Consider the following 18,271-nt stretch of genomic DNA (forward strand, 5'->3'; position numbering starts at 1 on the left):
ATTAAGTTGCTTGAAGTTTCTATCCACACAGATTTGGAGAACTTACTTAAAATGGCATCAATCTTATGCAGACCATTAAATCAAATGTACATAGGTAGACTTGTAGGAAGAGGCAAAAGAAGAGCAATAGTTCATTTGCTTTGCCCTTTAGCATCCTGATAATTGTCTATTGATAGTAGCAGGAGAAAGTGAGGACTGCAGATGCTGGAGATCAGAGCTGAAAATGTGTTGCTGGAAAAGCACAGCGGGTCAGGCAGCATCCAAGGAGCAGGAGAATCGACGTTTCGAGCATGAGCCCTTCTTCAGGAATGAGGAAAGTGTGCCAAGCAGGCCAAGATAAAAGGTAGGGAGGAGGGGCATTGGAAATGCGATAGGTGGAAGGAGGTTAAGGTGAGAGTGATAGGCCAGAGGGTTCAGCACCACCTTCCCAACCTGCAATCTTCTTCCTGACCTCTCCGCGCCCACCCCCACTCCAGCCTATCACCGTCACCTTAACCTCCTTCCACCGATTGCATTTCTAACGCCCCTCCCCCAAGTCGCTCCTCCCTACCTTTTATCTTAGCCTGCTTGGCACACTTTCCTCATTCCTGAAGAAGGGCTCATGCCCGAAACAGCGATTCTCCTGCTCCTTGGATGCTGCCTGATCTGCTGCGCTTTTCCAGCAACACATTTTCAGTATTGATAGTAGCAATCAATCTCCACCTTGTATGACAGTTATAACAGGCTCACATCTGACATGAGGAAACTCCCATGTCATAGTGTCAGAGAGATGTACAGCATGGAAACAGACCCTTCGGTCCAACCTGTCCATGCCGACCAGATATCCCAACCCAATCTAGTCCCTCCAGAGAGATCTGGGTGTTCTTGTACACCAGTCAATGAAGGCAAGCATGCAGGTACAGCAGGTAGTGAAGAAGGCTAATAGCATGCTGGCCTTCATAACAAGAGGGATTGAGTATAGAAGCAAAGAGGTGCTTCTGCAGCTGTACAGAACCCTGGTGAGACCACATCTGGAATACTGTGTACAGTTCTGGTCTCCAAATTTGAGGAAAGACATTCTGGCTATTGAGGGAGTGCAGCGTAGGTTCACGAGGTCAATTCCTGGAATGGCGGGATTACCTTACACTGAAAGACTGAAGCGACTGGGCTTGTATACCCTTGAGTTTAGAAGACTGAGAGGGGATCTGATTGAGACATATAAGATTATGAAAGGATTGGACACTCTGGCAGTGGTAAACATGTTTCTGCTGATGGGTGAGTGCCGAACCAGAGGACACAGCTTAAAAATACTGGGTAGACCATTTAGGACAAAGATGAGGAGAAACTTCTTCAGCCAGAGAGTGGTGGCTGTGTGGAATGCTCTGCCCCAGAGGGCAGTGGAGGCCCAGTCTCTGGATTCATTTAAGAAAGAGTTGGATAGAGCTCTCAAGGATAGTGGAATCAAGGGTTATGGAGATAAGGCAGGAAGAGGATACTGATTAGGAATGATCAGCCATGATCATATTGAATGGCGATGCAGGCTCGAAGGGCTGAATGGCCTACTCCTGCACCTATTGTCTATTGTCTATTGTCACCCTAAACCTATGCCCTCTAGTTCTGGACTCCCCGACCCCAGGGAAAAGATTTTGTCTATTTAACCTATCCATGACCCTCATAATTTTGTAAACCTCTGTAAGGTCACCCCTCAGCCTCCGACGCTCCAGAGAAAACAGCCCCAGCCTGTTCAGCCTCCCCCTGTAGCTCAAATCCTCCAACCCTGGCAACATCCTTGTAAATCTTTTCTGAACCCTTTCAGGTTTCACAACATCTTTCCGATAGAACACCAAAATTGCATGCAATATTCCAACAGTGGCCTAACCAATGTCCTGTATAGCCACGCCATGACCTCCTAATTCCTGTACTCAATACTCTAACCAATAAAAGAAAGCATACCAAACACTTTCTTCACTATCCTATCTACCTGTGACTCCACTTTAAAGGAACTATGAACCTGCACTCCAAGGTCTCTTTGTTCAGCAACACTCCCTAGGACCTTACCATTAAGTGTATAAGTCCTGCTAAGATTTGCTTTCCCAAAATGCAGCACCTTGCATTTATCTGAATTAAACTTCATTTGCCACTTTTCTGCCCATTGGCCCATCTGGTCAAGATCCTGTTGTAATCTGAGGTAACCCTCTTCGTTGTCCACTACACCTCCAATTTTGGTGTCATCTGCAAACTCACTAACTGTACCTGTTATACTCGCATCCAAATCATTTAGGTAAATGACAAAAAGTAGAGGACCCAGCACCGATCCTTGTGGCACTCCACTGGTCACAGGCCTCCAGTGTGAAAAACACCCCTGCACCACCACCCTCTGTCGTCTACCTTTGAGCCAGTTCTGTATCCAAATGGCTAGTTCTCCCTGTATTCCGTGAGATCTAACCTTGCTAATCAGTCTCCCATGGGGAACTGTGTCGAACAGCTTACTCAAGTCCATACAGATCACATCTACCGCTCTGTCCTCATCAATCCTCTTTGTTACTTCATCAAAAAACTCAATCAAGTTTGTGAGGCATGATTTCCCACGCACAAAGCCAGGTTGACTATCCCTAATCAGTCCTTGCCTTTCCATAAATTCCGACCTGCCGAAGCGCAACCCAACCAGACCCATTCACTTACATTTACCCCTTCACCTAACACAACGGGCAATTCAGCATAGCCAATTCCCCTAACCCGCACATTTTTGGACTGTGGGAGGAAACCGGAGCACCCGGAGGAAACCCACGTAGACACGGAGAGAATGTGCAAATTCCACACAGAGTCACCTGAGGTGGGAATTGAACCCTGGTCTCTGGCGCTGTGCAGCAGCAGTGCTAACCACTGTGCCACTGTGTACACCCTGTCCCTCAGGATTCCCTCCAACAACTTGCCCATCACTGACATCAGGCTCACTGGTCTATAGTTCCCTGGTTTGTCCTTACCACCCTTCTTAAACAGTGGCACCACGGTAGCCAACCTCCAGTCTTCCAACACCTCACCTGTGACTATCGATGATACAAATATCTCAGCAAGAGGCCCAGCAATCACTTCTCTAGCTTCCCAGAGAGTTCTTGGGTACACCTGATCAGGTCCTGGGGATTTATCTACGTTTATGCGTTTCAAGGCATTCAGCACTTCCTCCTCTGTAATATGGACATTTTGCAAGGTGTCACCATCTATTTCCCTACAGTCTATATCTTCCATATCCTTTTCCACAGTAAAAACTGATGCAAAATAGTCATTTAGTATCTCCCCATTTTCTGTGGCTCCACACAAAGGCTGCTTTGCTGATTTTGAGGGGCCCTATTCTCTCCCTAGGTACCATTTTGTCCTTAACGTATTTGTAAAAACCCTTTGGATTCTCCTTAGTTCTATTTGCCAAAGCTATCTCATGACCCCTTTTTGCCCTCGTAATTTCCCTCTTAAGTATACTCTTACTGCATTTACACCAGCTCCTCAGTCATGCATTCATCTGCTCGATCCTCCTATTCCTGTCCTCACTAGCTCGTAGCACCGGGAGTAATCCAGATATTGCTACTCTCAAGGACCTCCTTTTTAAATTCCTGCCTAACTCTCTGTAATCTCTTTTCAGAATCTCAACCTTTTCCCTTCCTATGCCATTGCTTCCAATGTAGGCAATGACCTCTTGCTGGCCCCTCTCCCCTGTGGGAACATCCTGCACCCTCTCTGAGACGTCCTTGATCTTGTCACCAGGGAAGCAACACACCATTCTGATTTTTCGCTGCTGGCCACAGAAACGTCTGGTCATACCTTGAACTAGAGAATCCCCTAACACAATTGATCTCCTGGAACCCGACGTACCCCTTGTTGCATTAGAGCTAGTCTCAATATCAGAAACTTGGCTGTTTGTGCTACGTTCCCCTGAGAATCCATCACCCCCTACATTTTCCAAAACAGCTTACTTGTTTGAAATGGACATAGCCATGAAAGACTCCTACACTAGCTGCCTAGCTCTCTTACCATTCCTGGAGTTATCCCATCTATGTGACTGTATCTGAGACTTTCCCCCCCTTCCTACACCTGCCATCCATCACATACTGTTGCTGTTGCAAATTCCTCATTGATTCTAACTGTCTCTCCAACTGATCCATTCATAAGATTTGCAAACAAAAGCATTTATGGCAGATAAAATCCGCAGTAACCCTTAAACTCTCTTTAAACTCCCACATCTGACAAAAGGCACATATCACTCTACTAAAGGCCATTTTTGCTCCTTCAAAATCGACAGAGCCAGAAAATAACACCGTCTTATTCCTCTACAAAACACTGCCCCAGATTAAATTAATAGTTATGGCTTATATTTTAAGTTTAATCAAGAGACAGATCTCCAAAAACATCTAATCAAGAAAGAACCCACTCTACTCACTACTGCAGACTTTCTGTAGGCCACACCTAAAACAAAATACACTTATCTGATTCTGTGCTGTGAACTTCACCCAACAGTTCCTCCTAGATCAGTTGTGAATTTCACTGTTCGTTAATTTTCCCAGAAGCACTCTGATGTCCAGTGATTCATGAATTCAAACAGCAAAAGCAGCGTCAGTTTCTTTCTCTCCCTCTCTTTCCTGCACTAACCTCACCATGTGCTTCCTTTGTCTGTTCTTCTTCCTTTTAAAACTGCTGTTGTTTTGACTTTTTTCTCCCAAAGTTCCATCACAATACAACAGCATATAAAACAGTCATTGCTACTCCTGGAATTTGAGGAAATCATCTCTAGCACCTAAAATACCTCAAAAAGGGAGCAGCTGTTAGAGCCAGAAATTTTTCCTGTCCTCCATCTTGGATTACCCAGAATGTGTTGGAGCTCTGAGAATCATTGGTCCAAAGTCATCTGTTCCTCCCACGTACACTGCACTCACTACACTTCACATCTCAAATCACTCATCCACTGTATCTCAAAATGCTACCAGTAAACATGATGTCACAATCTTGGACAGCATATATTTTTGCTATATTTTAAATGAGGGCAGGAAATTAAAAGATATCTAACTGCAGTCTATTGCTCACATGTGCCACATAAAAGCTCGGTGGAAGGTCCAGGAAGCTTATTTTATTTGCATTAGTTATTATAGAATTACTAGATAAAGGATTTGCAATGTCATACTGTAGTTTACTTTTGTGCGTTAGTGATTACTGGTTGTGCTACTTTTGACAGATGAGAGGCACTTACCTCCTGCTTCCTTTCCCACTTTAAATTAAAAAAAACCTACAGACTGAACAGCAAAGACCAACAATGTTTATTCCCACTGTTTATACCCTTCTCCAAATGTAGTTTTGCATTACCTAATGACTACACTAACAACATTGCTTTTTTTTCTCTTAACAAACTAATTTAATCAAGATAAAACAAAAGTCATGACTGTGCAGAAGTCCTTATGTTGACTAAAACAAAAAAGGTCCTTTTCTTAAAAATAAAGCTTTCCTCAGCACTGGGAGGGTTTAAGGATGGAGTCAATTTAACCACAATTGCAGAATAAAAGGGTGCAATGACATGCTAGGTGTAGTTGAGCAGTTATAATTGGGGAACTTCAGTTACCAGAAGATTCAGATACTAGTATTGTAAGGGACAATGAGTGTATTAAGGAGAGTTTCCTACATCACTGTGTGTTGAGACCAACAAGGGCCTGGTGTTTAGAAATGAGATGGGCCAAATGGAACATGTGGTGAGGCAATAATCATAAGGTTCCCGTTGGTGTTAGAGAATGCCATGCAACAATCCAAAGCAAGAAAAATCAATTTGCAGAGAGCTGACTTTAGCGGAGCAAGAACAGAGCTGAGTAGGATTGGTTAGAATAAGAGATTTGTTAGGAGATCAATAACTGAACAACAGGCCACCTTCAAGGAGCAGATGGTTTGGGTGCAAAGTATATTCCCTTTAATTGGAAAGATAGATTAACAAATCCAGGATTCTCTGAATGACCAAGGAGGTAGAAATTAACATTAGAAAGAAAAGGTCTGTTTATGACAAGCATAAGGCAGAAAATACAATTACAATCAACAGGAATACTACAGGGTGAAGGAGGAGGTGAAAAAGCAATAGAAAAAGCAAAGAGAAATAATGAAAAAAAACTAAAAGTTAGCCAAGGGAAATCCCAAAATTTTCTTTCGGTATATAAAAAGTAATAGAGAAGTTAAAGGAGTAATACAGTCGGACACCAAAAAAAGGATTCACAGACAGAGGCAGGGCGTTAAATGAATAATTTGCATCTATCTTCATAATGGAGGATGCTGCCCACCCCCTTGTTGGCAGAGGAAAAAATTCTATCAATAGAAGGGATCAAAATTCAAAAGGAAGAAGTCTTGGATAGACTGTTGGTACTTAAACTTAAAGGCACCAGGAATACATAAAATGCCTCCAAAGATTTTAAATGAAGTGAAGGTAGAAATTGTGGAGGGACTGGTCATAATATCTTTTTTCTCTGGACTCCAGGGAAGCGCCAGAACATTACTGCCCTGTTTAAAAAAGAATGTAAAGCTAATTCTAGTATTACAGACTAGTTAATTTAACATTGGTAGTGGGGAAACGTTTGGATACAATTGTGGGTTAGAATCAGTAGTCACATGGAAAAAGTGGGTTGATTAGGAAGAGTCAGCATGGATTTCTAAAGGGAAAATCATCTTTTATTAATTTACTGGAGTTTGTTTTTGAAATGATAACACAAAGCTTTCCAGAGGTCAGTACTGGGACCCTTACTTTTCATGATATATTTTAACAAGCTCAATCTAGATGTGCAGGGAGCAACTTACAAGTTTGCAGATGACCCAAAATTTGGAAGAATTGTAAACTGTGCAGAGGATCGTGTAGAACTCCAAAAGCTGGTGAAGTGAGCAGATAAGTGGCAGATGAGATTCAATACAGAGAAATGTGAGATGATGCATTTTGGTTGGCACTAAAAGTCAATATAAAATAGAGGGTGCAATTCTAAAGGGAGTGCGGGAGCAGAGGGACTTTGGTGTATATGTGCACAGATTATTGAAGGATAAGTAGGGAATGTAGTAAATAAAATATTCAGTGTTCTAGGCTCTATTAACAGGGGTATAGTTTACAAGAGCAAGGAGATGACATTGAACAAAGACACTTTTTAGACCTTGCTCGGGTATTGTATAAAGTTGTGGGAGCCACATTATTGGAATTATAGAAAAACATTGGACAGAGTGTAAAAGGATGGTTCCAGGTATGAAAAATCTCAGCTATGAGGAAAGATTGAAGAAGTTTTCCCTGGAGAGAAGAAACTGAGAGGAGATCTGATTGAGGTATTTTAAATCATGAGTGGGTTGGATAAAGTAGGTAACATAAAGTTGTTTCCATTTGTCAGAAAAACAAGAATATGAGGGAATGGATTTTAAAGTGATACACAAATTAAGCAAGGGTGATGTGAGAAAATAACATTTTCACACAGCAAGTTGTTAGGGCATGGAATGGACTGCCTGGAAATGTGGTGGATGCAGGTTCAGTTGAGGCATTCAAGAATGCTTTGGGTGTTTTCTTGGATAGGAATGGTATGCAGGAATGTGGGGAAAAGGCAGGAGTCTGGCCCAAAATAATTAAACCGGTACAGACACGATGTGCCGAATGGCCTCCTTCAGAACCATAACAATTCTGTGATTCTGTGATTCATTCCTGCAATGGTTTGACAACAAGGGAAGGAGTATAAGCACTGAATCCTTGTTACAGCAGAAGTATTGGTGTACTATTTTTTGCTACACTAAATGTGGTTGCAAGTAGCTGAGTAGGCTACTTAACTACTGATTATAAAGTATTAAGTGGGTGTCAGGAGCAAGCTTAGACTCATAATACTGACCGATTATGATTATGAAGTCAGTATCAAGGTGGAAGGAGGAAGATAGACTACGAAGAGTGGAAAATTAGTCTTTAGCATTCTTACCCCCTTTGACTTTTCAAATTTTCAAATCTGCTCCATCTACCTCAAGAAAATTTACCTCAAGAAGCTTTGCTACGCTGACCAATTACCATCCATGTCCATCTCAATATCTATTAACTCTTTGTGAAGTCCAAGTCCATCCAAAACAAAATATTGCTTCCTAATCTAATGAGGCTGTTCTACTAAGAGTGCTCTCATTTGTTATGACTAGATACAAAAAAAAATCTGCTCGACACTTGATTACTTGTTACCAATGGCAAAACCTGCCTGCCACTACTTTTTTAATCTTGCTCTGATTTATGATTGACTGAGTGCTGCTTTAACTTTACCCTCTTTATCCTCTTCACCTGAAAATAAGCCTTCTGACATAAAGTATGCTTTCTCTTCCTTATGTCCCACCAATGCTGAAAATTCAGATTCATGACTCTAACTTGCCCACAAAACCACAGAACTCCCGATTTTCCTCAGCTATTCCTTTCTATGACAATCTTCCAGCTTTTGACAGCCAAGGCCAGTAACACCTGGTCAGCACAACTTCTTATCCTTATTTTAGGCAAACCTCCTCATTGAATTAAACAAAATTAAATTATATTCAAAATCATGTTAAGTTCAGCTGCACAACCTTCAAATCATGCTGAAGTTATAATCATATTCAATGTAAGTTAATGAAAGAGCAATAACAACTGTTAGATATCATCAGTAATCAGAAAGAAGAGTGTCATTATATTCTACTTGCAGCACTGTTTATTTCTTGCTGGTTTTGTAGATTTATGCCCATCTCTCAAACTGTTCCTCCCTCATTTACTTCTAATGACATAGAGGCTGTTCATCTTTCTCAGTGCATTATCAATCTTAGCTTTTCACATTTGTTTCTCAGTAACAAAACAATGTAGTGCAATACTGACCTGAATTCATAGTTCCGTGCAGAAGGAAATTTGTGAACTGAAGCAGAACACAGAACAATCCAGTGGCTCGAAACAAAAGCTACAATAAATATAGTTGTGCAAAATGTAAAATGTCATACATTTCCACCCAGTGGCAAGGCTTACATATTACAGTCATACAACAGATTCATAGAGTCAGAGAGACGTGAAGGATGGAAGCAGACCTGTCAGTCCAACTTGACCATGCCAACCAGACATCTTCAATTAATTTAGTCCCATTTGCCAGCATTTGGTCCATATCCCTCCAAACCCTTCCTATTCATATAGCCACCCTTATGCCTTTTAAATGTCGTAATTGTACCAGCCTCCACACTTCTCTGGCAGATCATTTCATATTTGCACCACTACTTGCATGAAAAAGTTGCCCTTAGGTACTTGTTAAATCTTTTCCCTCTCATCTTAAACTTATGCCCTCTAGTTTTGGATTCCTCTACCCTGGAAAAAAAGATCTTGATTATTTCACCTATCCAGGCTTCTTATGACTTTACAAACCTCTAAAAGGTCACCATCAGCCTCTGACGCTCCAGAGAAAATAGCCCCAATCTATTCAGCTATTTCTGCACATTCAGCTTTGAAACAGTTTTCCGCCATCAAATAACTGGATTGCAAATACATCTACTTAACTTTCCAGTTTCCCTATTTATAAAGACTATTCCACCACAATACATTTCACTTTCAATCTCCATGCCAAAATCCTTATGTTTGCTTTCCTCATTTCTAGGTTCCTGCAAGGAATCACTCTAATTGAACTCAACTTTGAGTAGAACTGATTTGGAGATGCCAGTGTTGGACTGGGGTGTACAAAGTTAAAAATCACACAACACCAGGTTATAGTCCAACAGGTTTAATTGGAAGCACACTAACTTTCAGAGCACCACTCCTTCATCAGGTGTTAGCATCACTCGACGATCATCACTCAATATGCTTGCAACTTCATTCAGTCTAAATTCCAAGGTGTATTCTTCACTTCTCTAGCTTCGTTTTCTGTACGTGCTTCCATCATTCTGCAGATCTGCTGTGTGACCTGAAATTCCATTCCAAATGTTTGCTGTTTTACTACCCTCCCAAAGGCTTTCTCAAAAGCATGATATTGTACTATTCAGTATTCATTTTTCTTCTGTGTTCTACTTCATGAATAAGATCAAGGGTCTCTGCTGAAAGTCACTATCATGGCTTGAATCAAATATGTTGTAACTTACTGACTTGTCTATCACAAAATTTGCCCACTGACATCTCTGAACCACTGTTTGTCTGTAGCCCTAACTCTGACTAGCTCCTGCTCCCATAACTACATGCCTGTCCTTGGCCTGCTGCAAAGTTCCAGTGAAGCTCAATGCAAACTGGAGGAACAGCATCTCATCTTCCGACCAGGCACGTTAAGCCTGCTGGTCTCAACATTGAATTCAACAACTTCAGATGATTATCCCATCTCGACCACTCTGTTTTCATTCTGCTCCATAATTTTATTTCATTTATTTTATTTATCTTGCTCTAATATTTTTTTCACTGTTCTGTACTTCATATTTCTTGATTGTCTCTCTTTCTCTCGCTCCCCACTCTCTTATCACCTTTTTCCTCTCCTCTTCCCCCTTTACCACCCTTCTCCCCTGTTTTCCATTTTGTCTCTGCTTCACCCATCCCCCATACATTTTGTCACATAGCACTGGCTTCAGCCTTGGTCATTCACAGCTCCTAATCTCCCTATAATCTCTCTATGCACTGTCATTATCATCTCTTTATTGCTACCTTTGCTTCTGGAGCCATGACTCACCTTCTCTCAGCCTAGTATAAATACCTCCCTAGTTCTCCCTTTGTTTAGCTTTGACAAAGGGTCAGTTAGACTCAAAATGTCAGCTCTTTTCTCTCCTTACAGATGCTGCCAGACCTGCTGAGATTTTTCAGTATTTTCTCTTTTGGTTTCAGATTCCAGCATCCACAGTAATTTGCTTTTTTCCCACATAATTAGCCTGACCTTTATGCAATCTGCTTACAGTGCATGAGTTTGGCTCAATCGGTAGTACCCTTGTCTCTCATTTAAAAAGATCAATTACTACTCCAGAGCTTAAATATAGTACATACTAACGTCAACACGCCAGTCCAAATCGGAGAGAATGTTGCATTATCACAGGTATCATTCTTGAGACATCGAACAGAGGATCCTGTATTCCTGTTTTTGTGAATCAGGCGAATGTTAAAGTTCCCAGGGTTTACTTCAAAAGAACAGCCAGTCCTGCCTCATAATATTCTTCTCCCCATCATTCCACCATCGAGAAAGAATAAGGACAGCAGGAACGTGGAGCACCACAAACTGCAAGATCCCCTCCAAGTCACACACCATCCTGATCTGGAACTATATTATTATTCCTTCAGTATCGCTAGGACAAGATTTTGGAATGCCCTCTCTATCAGTTTTGAAAGTGTATCTACATCCCAAGGACTACAAGTGGTTCAAGAGAACAACTCATCACCATTTTCAATATATATTTAGGCATAGGCAAAAAATGCTGGCCTGACCAATGACACGCACATGATGTGAATGAATTTAAAACAAAAACTCATCGTTACCATCACTACCAAAACCAGACTAAAAAGGTACATCATCACGAGGTTGGATTTTGTGTTGGATCCAGCTGTGTATGTAACAACCAACATGCTTGCCTACATAACAACAGTCATTGTATTTCACTGTAAATTGTATGTAAAGTGCGTTGAGGTGTTTTCGAGAGATGTGCACCCAAGTCTTCAGTGTGTCATTAAAATTTATTATATTGCTATCATTACAACCCTGCAGCTTTGCACAGGATATCACAGTAATATATTGCATTATTTGGTTGCGTAATCCAAACTTACCACAATTGAAGCTCGTCAGTGTAAATATAACCAGTAACTAAGGAAGGGGCATGGGTAACTGACAAAGAGAAAAAAAAACACATCTATTAAATTATGTAAATATGCTATCGTGCAAGGATCATTAATTCTATTTACCTTTAGACAGAATCATGAACTACATGGCTGTTGATCAAGATCAAAGTTAATCAAACTGACACCACATGGCTCTGATCCCATTCACATAACTGATAGACAACTCCAGAAGATTAGCAAATTGAGGCCATTTTGCAACTGTTATCTGGGAGGGCAGGAATCTCTGTGGACTACTGACAGCTGATCTCATCATTGATAATTTTAGAAAAGAAACAACGAGTGAAAAATGACAGATCATCACTGAAGGGAAAAAGAATTGTTAAAACAAATTGTTTTGGGGTATGAGGCTGAAAATAAAGTACCCCCTTCAATTATCAATTCTTATTCTATTGACAGGAGGGGAACTGTCCTATTTTGGAAACAGAAGCTAGAAAGGGCTATTTAATTCTCCAGTACATTTCAGCCAGAATTACAATCCAATCTTTTTCCAACAATTATTATATCCTTTAACAGTTTCTGTAATAACTCAGAAAACCTAACTAGAAAGGAATGTTGTTTATTGTTGAACAACTGTTTTGTAGAGCCATCACAGAGTCTGCATTGTTTTGAAATAGCCTGTTCAGAGATGTTACTACACACCTCTAGAAGAGGTGGGGCTTGAACCCAGGCCTCCACACTTTCACTGTGCCTCAAGGACCTCTAGGTCTGTTTTATGTTTTTCATAATCAACCTGTTCACAGATGTTATTACACCCTTCTGGGGCAAGTAAGACTTGAAACTGGGCCTCCTGACTCAGAGGTAAGGATACTACCACTATGCCACAACAGCCCTCTGGGTCTCTCTTTCTTTTGTTTTGCGACAAGAGTTCTTAGTTTTTTTTGTTTTTAACTATTAATTACCGCCAATAATCATCCATGTGAAAGTCACAGTTGGAAGCCAACATGATTGTCCAAGTATTGGATTTGAACCCATGACCTTGACATTATCAACACTAAGCTCTGATCATCTCAGCTAACCAGCCAGTTCAGGGTCAGCTTTTGTTTATATATATATGGGTCTGCTCATTTTTTGAAATAACTAGGAAACATGATCACACACAACTGAACAAACTTTCCATCAAATCAGTATAACCTTTACTTTTGCTTTTAACTATTAACTAGGACCAGTAATCTAAAGTGCAGCCAATTAGACATTTACATGCAAAACCCATTAGTAGCAATAAAAAACATCAAAAGGGAGGAGGTAGGGGTAGGAAGAGCAGGGAAGGACTAAATCAAAATGGACTTGCAGTGGAAAATAAAGCACTGTTTCTTCTAAAATCCTTAAGGGCTTCCCCTAATTCTGAGGCTGTGTTCTCTATATTTGGCTTTCCCTTAGCTAGGGGAAGCATTCATTTTGTATCCAGCCTTTTGTATAGACAAAGCAATCCTGGTTCTGAAGAGGTTAATGTATATGTTACATTGGCTTCACCTATTCTACTGACAGCACAAATAATTTGTGGATGTTGGCAAGGAGTTCTACCCTAGTTCTCTGAGGGAGCAGATATTGATCTAGTTCCCTCCCCTTCACTGTTTTGATCACACAGCATTACCCTTTGATGTGAAGGGCAGTGCTTGTCACTGGCCACTCGGGTGTTTTTCATATCTTCCTGTTGGTGGCAAAAAAAAAGAGAAAACAAAGAGAAAAAAAAAGAAAAAAACAAGAACAGGAGTGTTCACCCGGTACGGAGGAGGGAGGGAGGGCAGGTCCGAAGACCTCCTCGTGGGTCTGCTCCTGGGCCTGGCCAAACTGGCCATCAACAGGTCGAGGCAGCGGGCCGTGGAGGGGGTCGTTAGGGCCGACTGCCTGCCCCTCTTCCGCGGTTACGTTAGAGCCCGGGTGTCCTTGGAGAAGGAGCACGTGGTGTCCACCAACACCCTGGAGTTGTTCAGGGAGAGGTGGGTGCCGCAGGGAGTGGAGTGCATTATTTCCCCGTCCAACTCTATTTTGATTTAGTCCTTACCCTCCCCTTCACTGTTTTGATCACACAGCATTGCCCTTTTGATGTGAAGGGCAGTGCTTGTCACTGGCCACTCGGGTGTTTTCCTTTCTTCCTGGTGGTGGAAATTGAATAAAGATTCGTGCACTTTGTGTCTTTCACTGTGTCTCACACCTGCACACACACACCATGGGTGCTGGGGAAAAATAAGCACTACCGCAGTTAGGCGGTAGTGTGGGCATAAAAAGAAAATAAACAGGGAATTATCACACAGCTTTGCCCTTTGAAAAAAGAAAAGAAAAAAAGAAAAAAGAAAAAAAAGAACAGGAGTATCTGCTGTCTCTTGTATGCAGCTGTAAATGTAACTGTTTGTTGTAAACTGTTTTTGTAATTTGTTTAATAAAGTAAAAAAAAAGAAACAAGATGCTTGCCCTTTGATGTGAAGGGCACTGCTTGTCACTGGCCACTCGGGTGTTTCTTTTCTTCCTGGTGGAGGAAACTGAATAAAGAATTTGTGCACTTTGTGTCTTTCACTGTGTCTCTCAAAAAAAGAAAAATAGATAGAAAAGAAAAAAAAAGGAGTGTCATCCTGTTCACTTCGAGAGCTAACTCTGAGGGAGCTGGATCAATGTGTGTGAAGGACTCGCAAACAAAAAAGAAGAAAGGAAAAAAAAGAACAGGAATGTCAGACATCCTGTTTACTCTGATCGCTGGGTCTTAGGGCCAAGGGCCCTCTACATGTAAATAAAGGGTGACTGAATACCAGCCTTAGTTGAGTTATTTCAGTGGTGATGAAAGAAAAGCACCCTCCTTTAGAAATTTACTCGCAACAGTCATCTTTGAGTTGGGGTAAGCATTTAGGCATCATGACATTATTTGGGACGCTCTACTGGTTCGATTCTGCTGTCAATGCCTGGGTCCAGGCAAATCACATGTGGACAGATGAAAGTCAACCAGTAATGCTCCTAACAGCTTGTGGACCCGCAGCTTTTTCTGTTATTAGAAGCCTTACTCTCAGTGAGGCAGGTAAAAGCAAGGACTGCAGATGCTGGAAACCAAAGTCTAGATTAGAGTGGTGCTAGAAGAGCACAGCAGGTCAGGCAGCATCCGAGGAGCAGGAAAATCAACGTTTCGGGCAAAAGCCCTTCATCAGGGCCTCCGTGAGGCACTAGATAGTAAAACCTTTCAAGAGTTCACAGATTTAATTAAGGAATATTACGATCCCAAGCCTCCTCTAATTCTGGGATACTATCAGCTTTACTTGGCAATTCAGAACCACGGAAATCCAGACCGGATTTTTGACTAGGTTAAGATGACTAACAGAGGCAAGTTATAGAGTCATAGAGACATACAGCATGGAAACAGACCCTTTGGTCCAACCCATCCATGCACACTCGCAATTGCAGTTAGATGAGGACTCCCAGAAGCATGCTACAATTAATACCGATAAGGGTTTGTACCAACATACGAGTCTGCTATTTGTGGTATTGTCAGCCTGTGCAATTTTTCAGTGGATGATGGAAAATATTTTACAAGGTCTACCCACATCGCATTTATCTAGATGACGTGCTAATAACAGAGAAGACAGAAGAAGGAGCACTTCGGGTACTTGGGATAGCCCTTAGACGTTTCTCCCAGGCGAGTATATGCCTTAGAAGGGAAAAATGTGTATTCCAGACAGCCCAAGTGGCTTATTTGGGCTACAGAGTTGACAAGACTGCGTTACACCCAATGGAAGATAAAGCGAGGACAACCAAAGTGCCCAGGCTCCCGCATCTGTACTGCAGCTTAGATCATTTCTTGGGCTGGTGAATTATTATGCGAAGTTCATATATAATCTGGCTTCCATCCTGGCATTTTTGCATCAACTCTTAATAAAGGGTCAGCCTTGGAAATGGTCAAATAGCCAAGACATAGCTTTTAGGGAAGTGAAGAAACAGCTGTCACCCTCCAAATTGTTGGCACACTATGATCTCAAGTGAGCTTGGCAATAGCATCAGGGTTATTAGCTCACAGGTAACCAATGCAGAGGAACACCCAGTGGTGTATGCAGCCAGGACTTTGGCTAACGCAGAGTGTAAATATACCCAGATAGAGATGGAAGGTTTGGCGGTCGAATTTGGATTCGGTAAGTTCCACCAATACCTTTACGGACATAAGTTCATAATAATAAACCACAAATTCCTGCCAGATCTACTTAAAGAGGACAAGGCAGTGTGACCCATAGCTTCAGGCCAAATTCAGCAGTGGGCACTAATACTCAGCACGTATAATTACAAATTGGAACACTGCCCGGGAGGCCAAGTAGCAAATGCAGATGTATTGAGCTGTCTCTTGCTGGCAGATACACTACCAGTGGTATCATTACTGCAAGAGTCTAAAATATTTTAAAATTTCAGAACACATTTCCAGTCACAGCTGATAATATCAGTCTTTGGACGCAGAACAATCCGGTCTTGGCAAAACTGAAACAGCTGGTGGTGAAGGTGGAAACCAAAGGGCCATCACAACCAGAACTGAAACGTTTTTGGGTCTGGACAGATCAGGTCACAGTAGAGGATGATATATTATTATGGGGAGCAAGAGAGATTGTTCCAAACTGGCTCAACTCCACTAGAGTTTTCCAAGGGCTTTCAAAATGAAGAGGTTGGTGAGACATTCTGTCTGGTGGCCAAGATCGGATGTAGATATAGTCTCATTAGTGAGGCAGTGCCTGGAGTGCCAACATGGACAAAAATTACCTCCATCATCCCTCCCACATTCATGGGAATGGACAGGTAAACCCTGAACTTGGTTACACGTCGACCATGCAGGTCCTTTCATGGGCTCAATGTTCTTAGTCATTGTGGACGCTCACTCAAAATGGTTGAACGTGCATAGAATTCATTTGTCAAACATGGGGATGACGATAGAAAAGCTGTGCACATTTTTTGCCATGCATGGACTTCCAGCAGTGTTCATCATAGGTAATGGGCCATCATTTACCAACAAGGAATTTGAGTATTTCTTAAAGTCAAATAACATTTGACATATAAAGACAGCTCCATACCATCCATCATCCAATAGTCTGGCAGAAAAAGCAGTTCAAACATTGAAGCCAGGCTCGAAGAAACCACCTACAGTTTCACTCGATACCAAACTGTCCCGATTTCTATTTGATCATAGGACCACCTCTCAGGCAATAAGAAGGAGAGCTCCAGCAGAGTTGCTAATGAGAAGATTCTGTATCAGGTTAAATCTGATCTTCTCAGACCTGGGGAAGAGAGTGAAAATGCATAAGGAACCCAATGCTGAACACAAGACTCTGCTAAGCAAGAAGGACAGTTTACTTCCGGGGACAAAGTTTGGTGTAGGAACCATGGGAATGCCTGTGTGGGTAAGAGGCATGGTCGACACGAGGTTAGGTCCAGTGACGCATAAAGTTCAGATAGGTGCGACAATCCTGAACAAGCATGTGGACCATACGAAAGCTGCAAACTCACAAATGGTACAGAAATAAAACACGCCCGGCTCCTCAACAGTCTTTCCAACTGTTCCAGAACCCCTGGGCTCTCCGTTTCTGTCAAGCATTGAAGCGAGCTCTGAATCTGAAGTGGCCATGGCAGATGTTGCCACCTTGATGTCTTTGCTGCCTATAATACAGAATGAATTTCTTCCAAGAGGGCCCAGGCACAAGCTGCTGTGCATTACATATTGCCCAATCTCAGAGGTAGAGTTGGAGGAACATGACCCAATGGTAAAATGCCCCAAAAGGAGCCAAAAAAAAAAAGAACTGGCCTATGTCCTCGAACTCAGAGGAGGAGAGATATAGTGATTGTAATAAGGTCAACCAGGTGGACCTCATAGAATATGAGTTTCCAGATTGATTAATCTGGTCTAATCAGGGAGCTCTGGCTGACAGATAAGAACAGGAATGTCAGACATCCTGTTCACTCAGAGCTGGCTCTGAGACAGCTGAATCTGTGTCATGGATCAGATACAGGCTTCTGTGGAGTTATTTCAGCTAACATGCAATAAATCTTATTATCTAAGAATTGCGTCTCTTTGGTAGATATTCCTCAGCAACATATCCTCTACCAACTAATCACTCATTCAACTCAAGACAAAGCAAAGCAAAGACAAAGGAGGATTGGTGGCAGCAAGCTACCTCAAACAACCCTTTTTCAGTACAGTACAACATAGTGGTAGGAGCAGCAAATACCATAAGGTGCCTGTAGTGGTCATCTGGGAAAGTACCACATATCCTGTCAGTTCTTTAAGAATGTTGTAGCTTTCAAGGAGCTTAACTCATACAAGCAAAAACAAACGTGACCAGCCATTAAAGTTGCCTCAACTCATCCATCCATCCAAAATACAGCTCCATCCTTGCATTTAACCTCAGCCTCACAAAGGGATTTAGCTTCCATTACCATATTACAAATTCATTGCAAATGTTGCTCCTTCTTTGCTCATAAATTATTTCCTGACATCAGTCTTTAAATTTTCTTTTCAGCTGAATTAAT

At 41.8% G+C, this 18,271-nt stretch overlaps 1 protein-coding gene across 1 annotated transcript in view; it reads right to left on the reverse strand.

Moving 5' to 3' along the window:
• Positions 1 to 18,271, reverse strand: part of chlsn (cholesin) — a 416,204-nt gene that overhangs the window by 242,879 nt on the left and 155,054 nt on the right. The gene's annotated exons all lie outside the window — the stretch shown is intronic.

Source organism: Chiloscyllium punctatum, chromosome 40 (assembly GCF_047496795.1).
Source record: "Chiloscyllium punctatum isolate Juve2018m chromosome 40, sChiPun1.3, whole genome shotgun sequence".
NCBI lineage: Eukaryota > Metazoa > Chordata > Chondrichthyes > Orectolobiformes > Hemiscylliidae > Chiloscyllium > Chiloscyllium punctatum.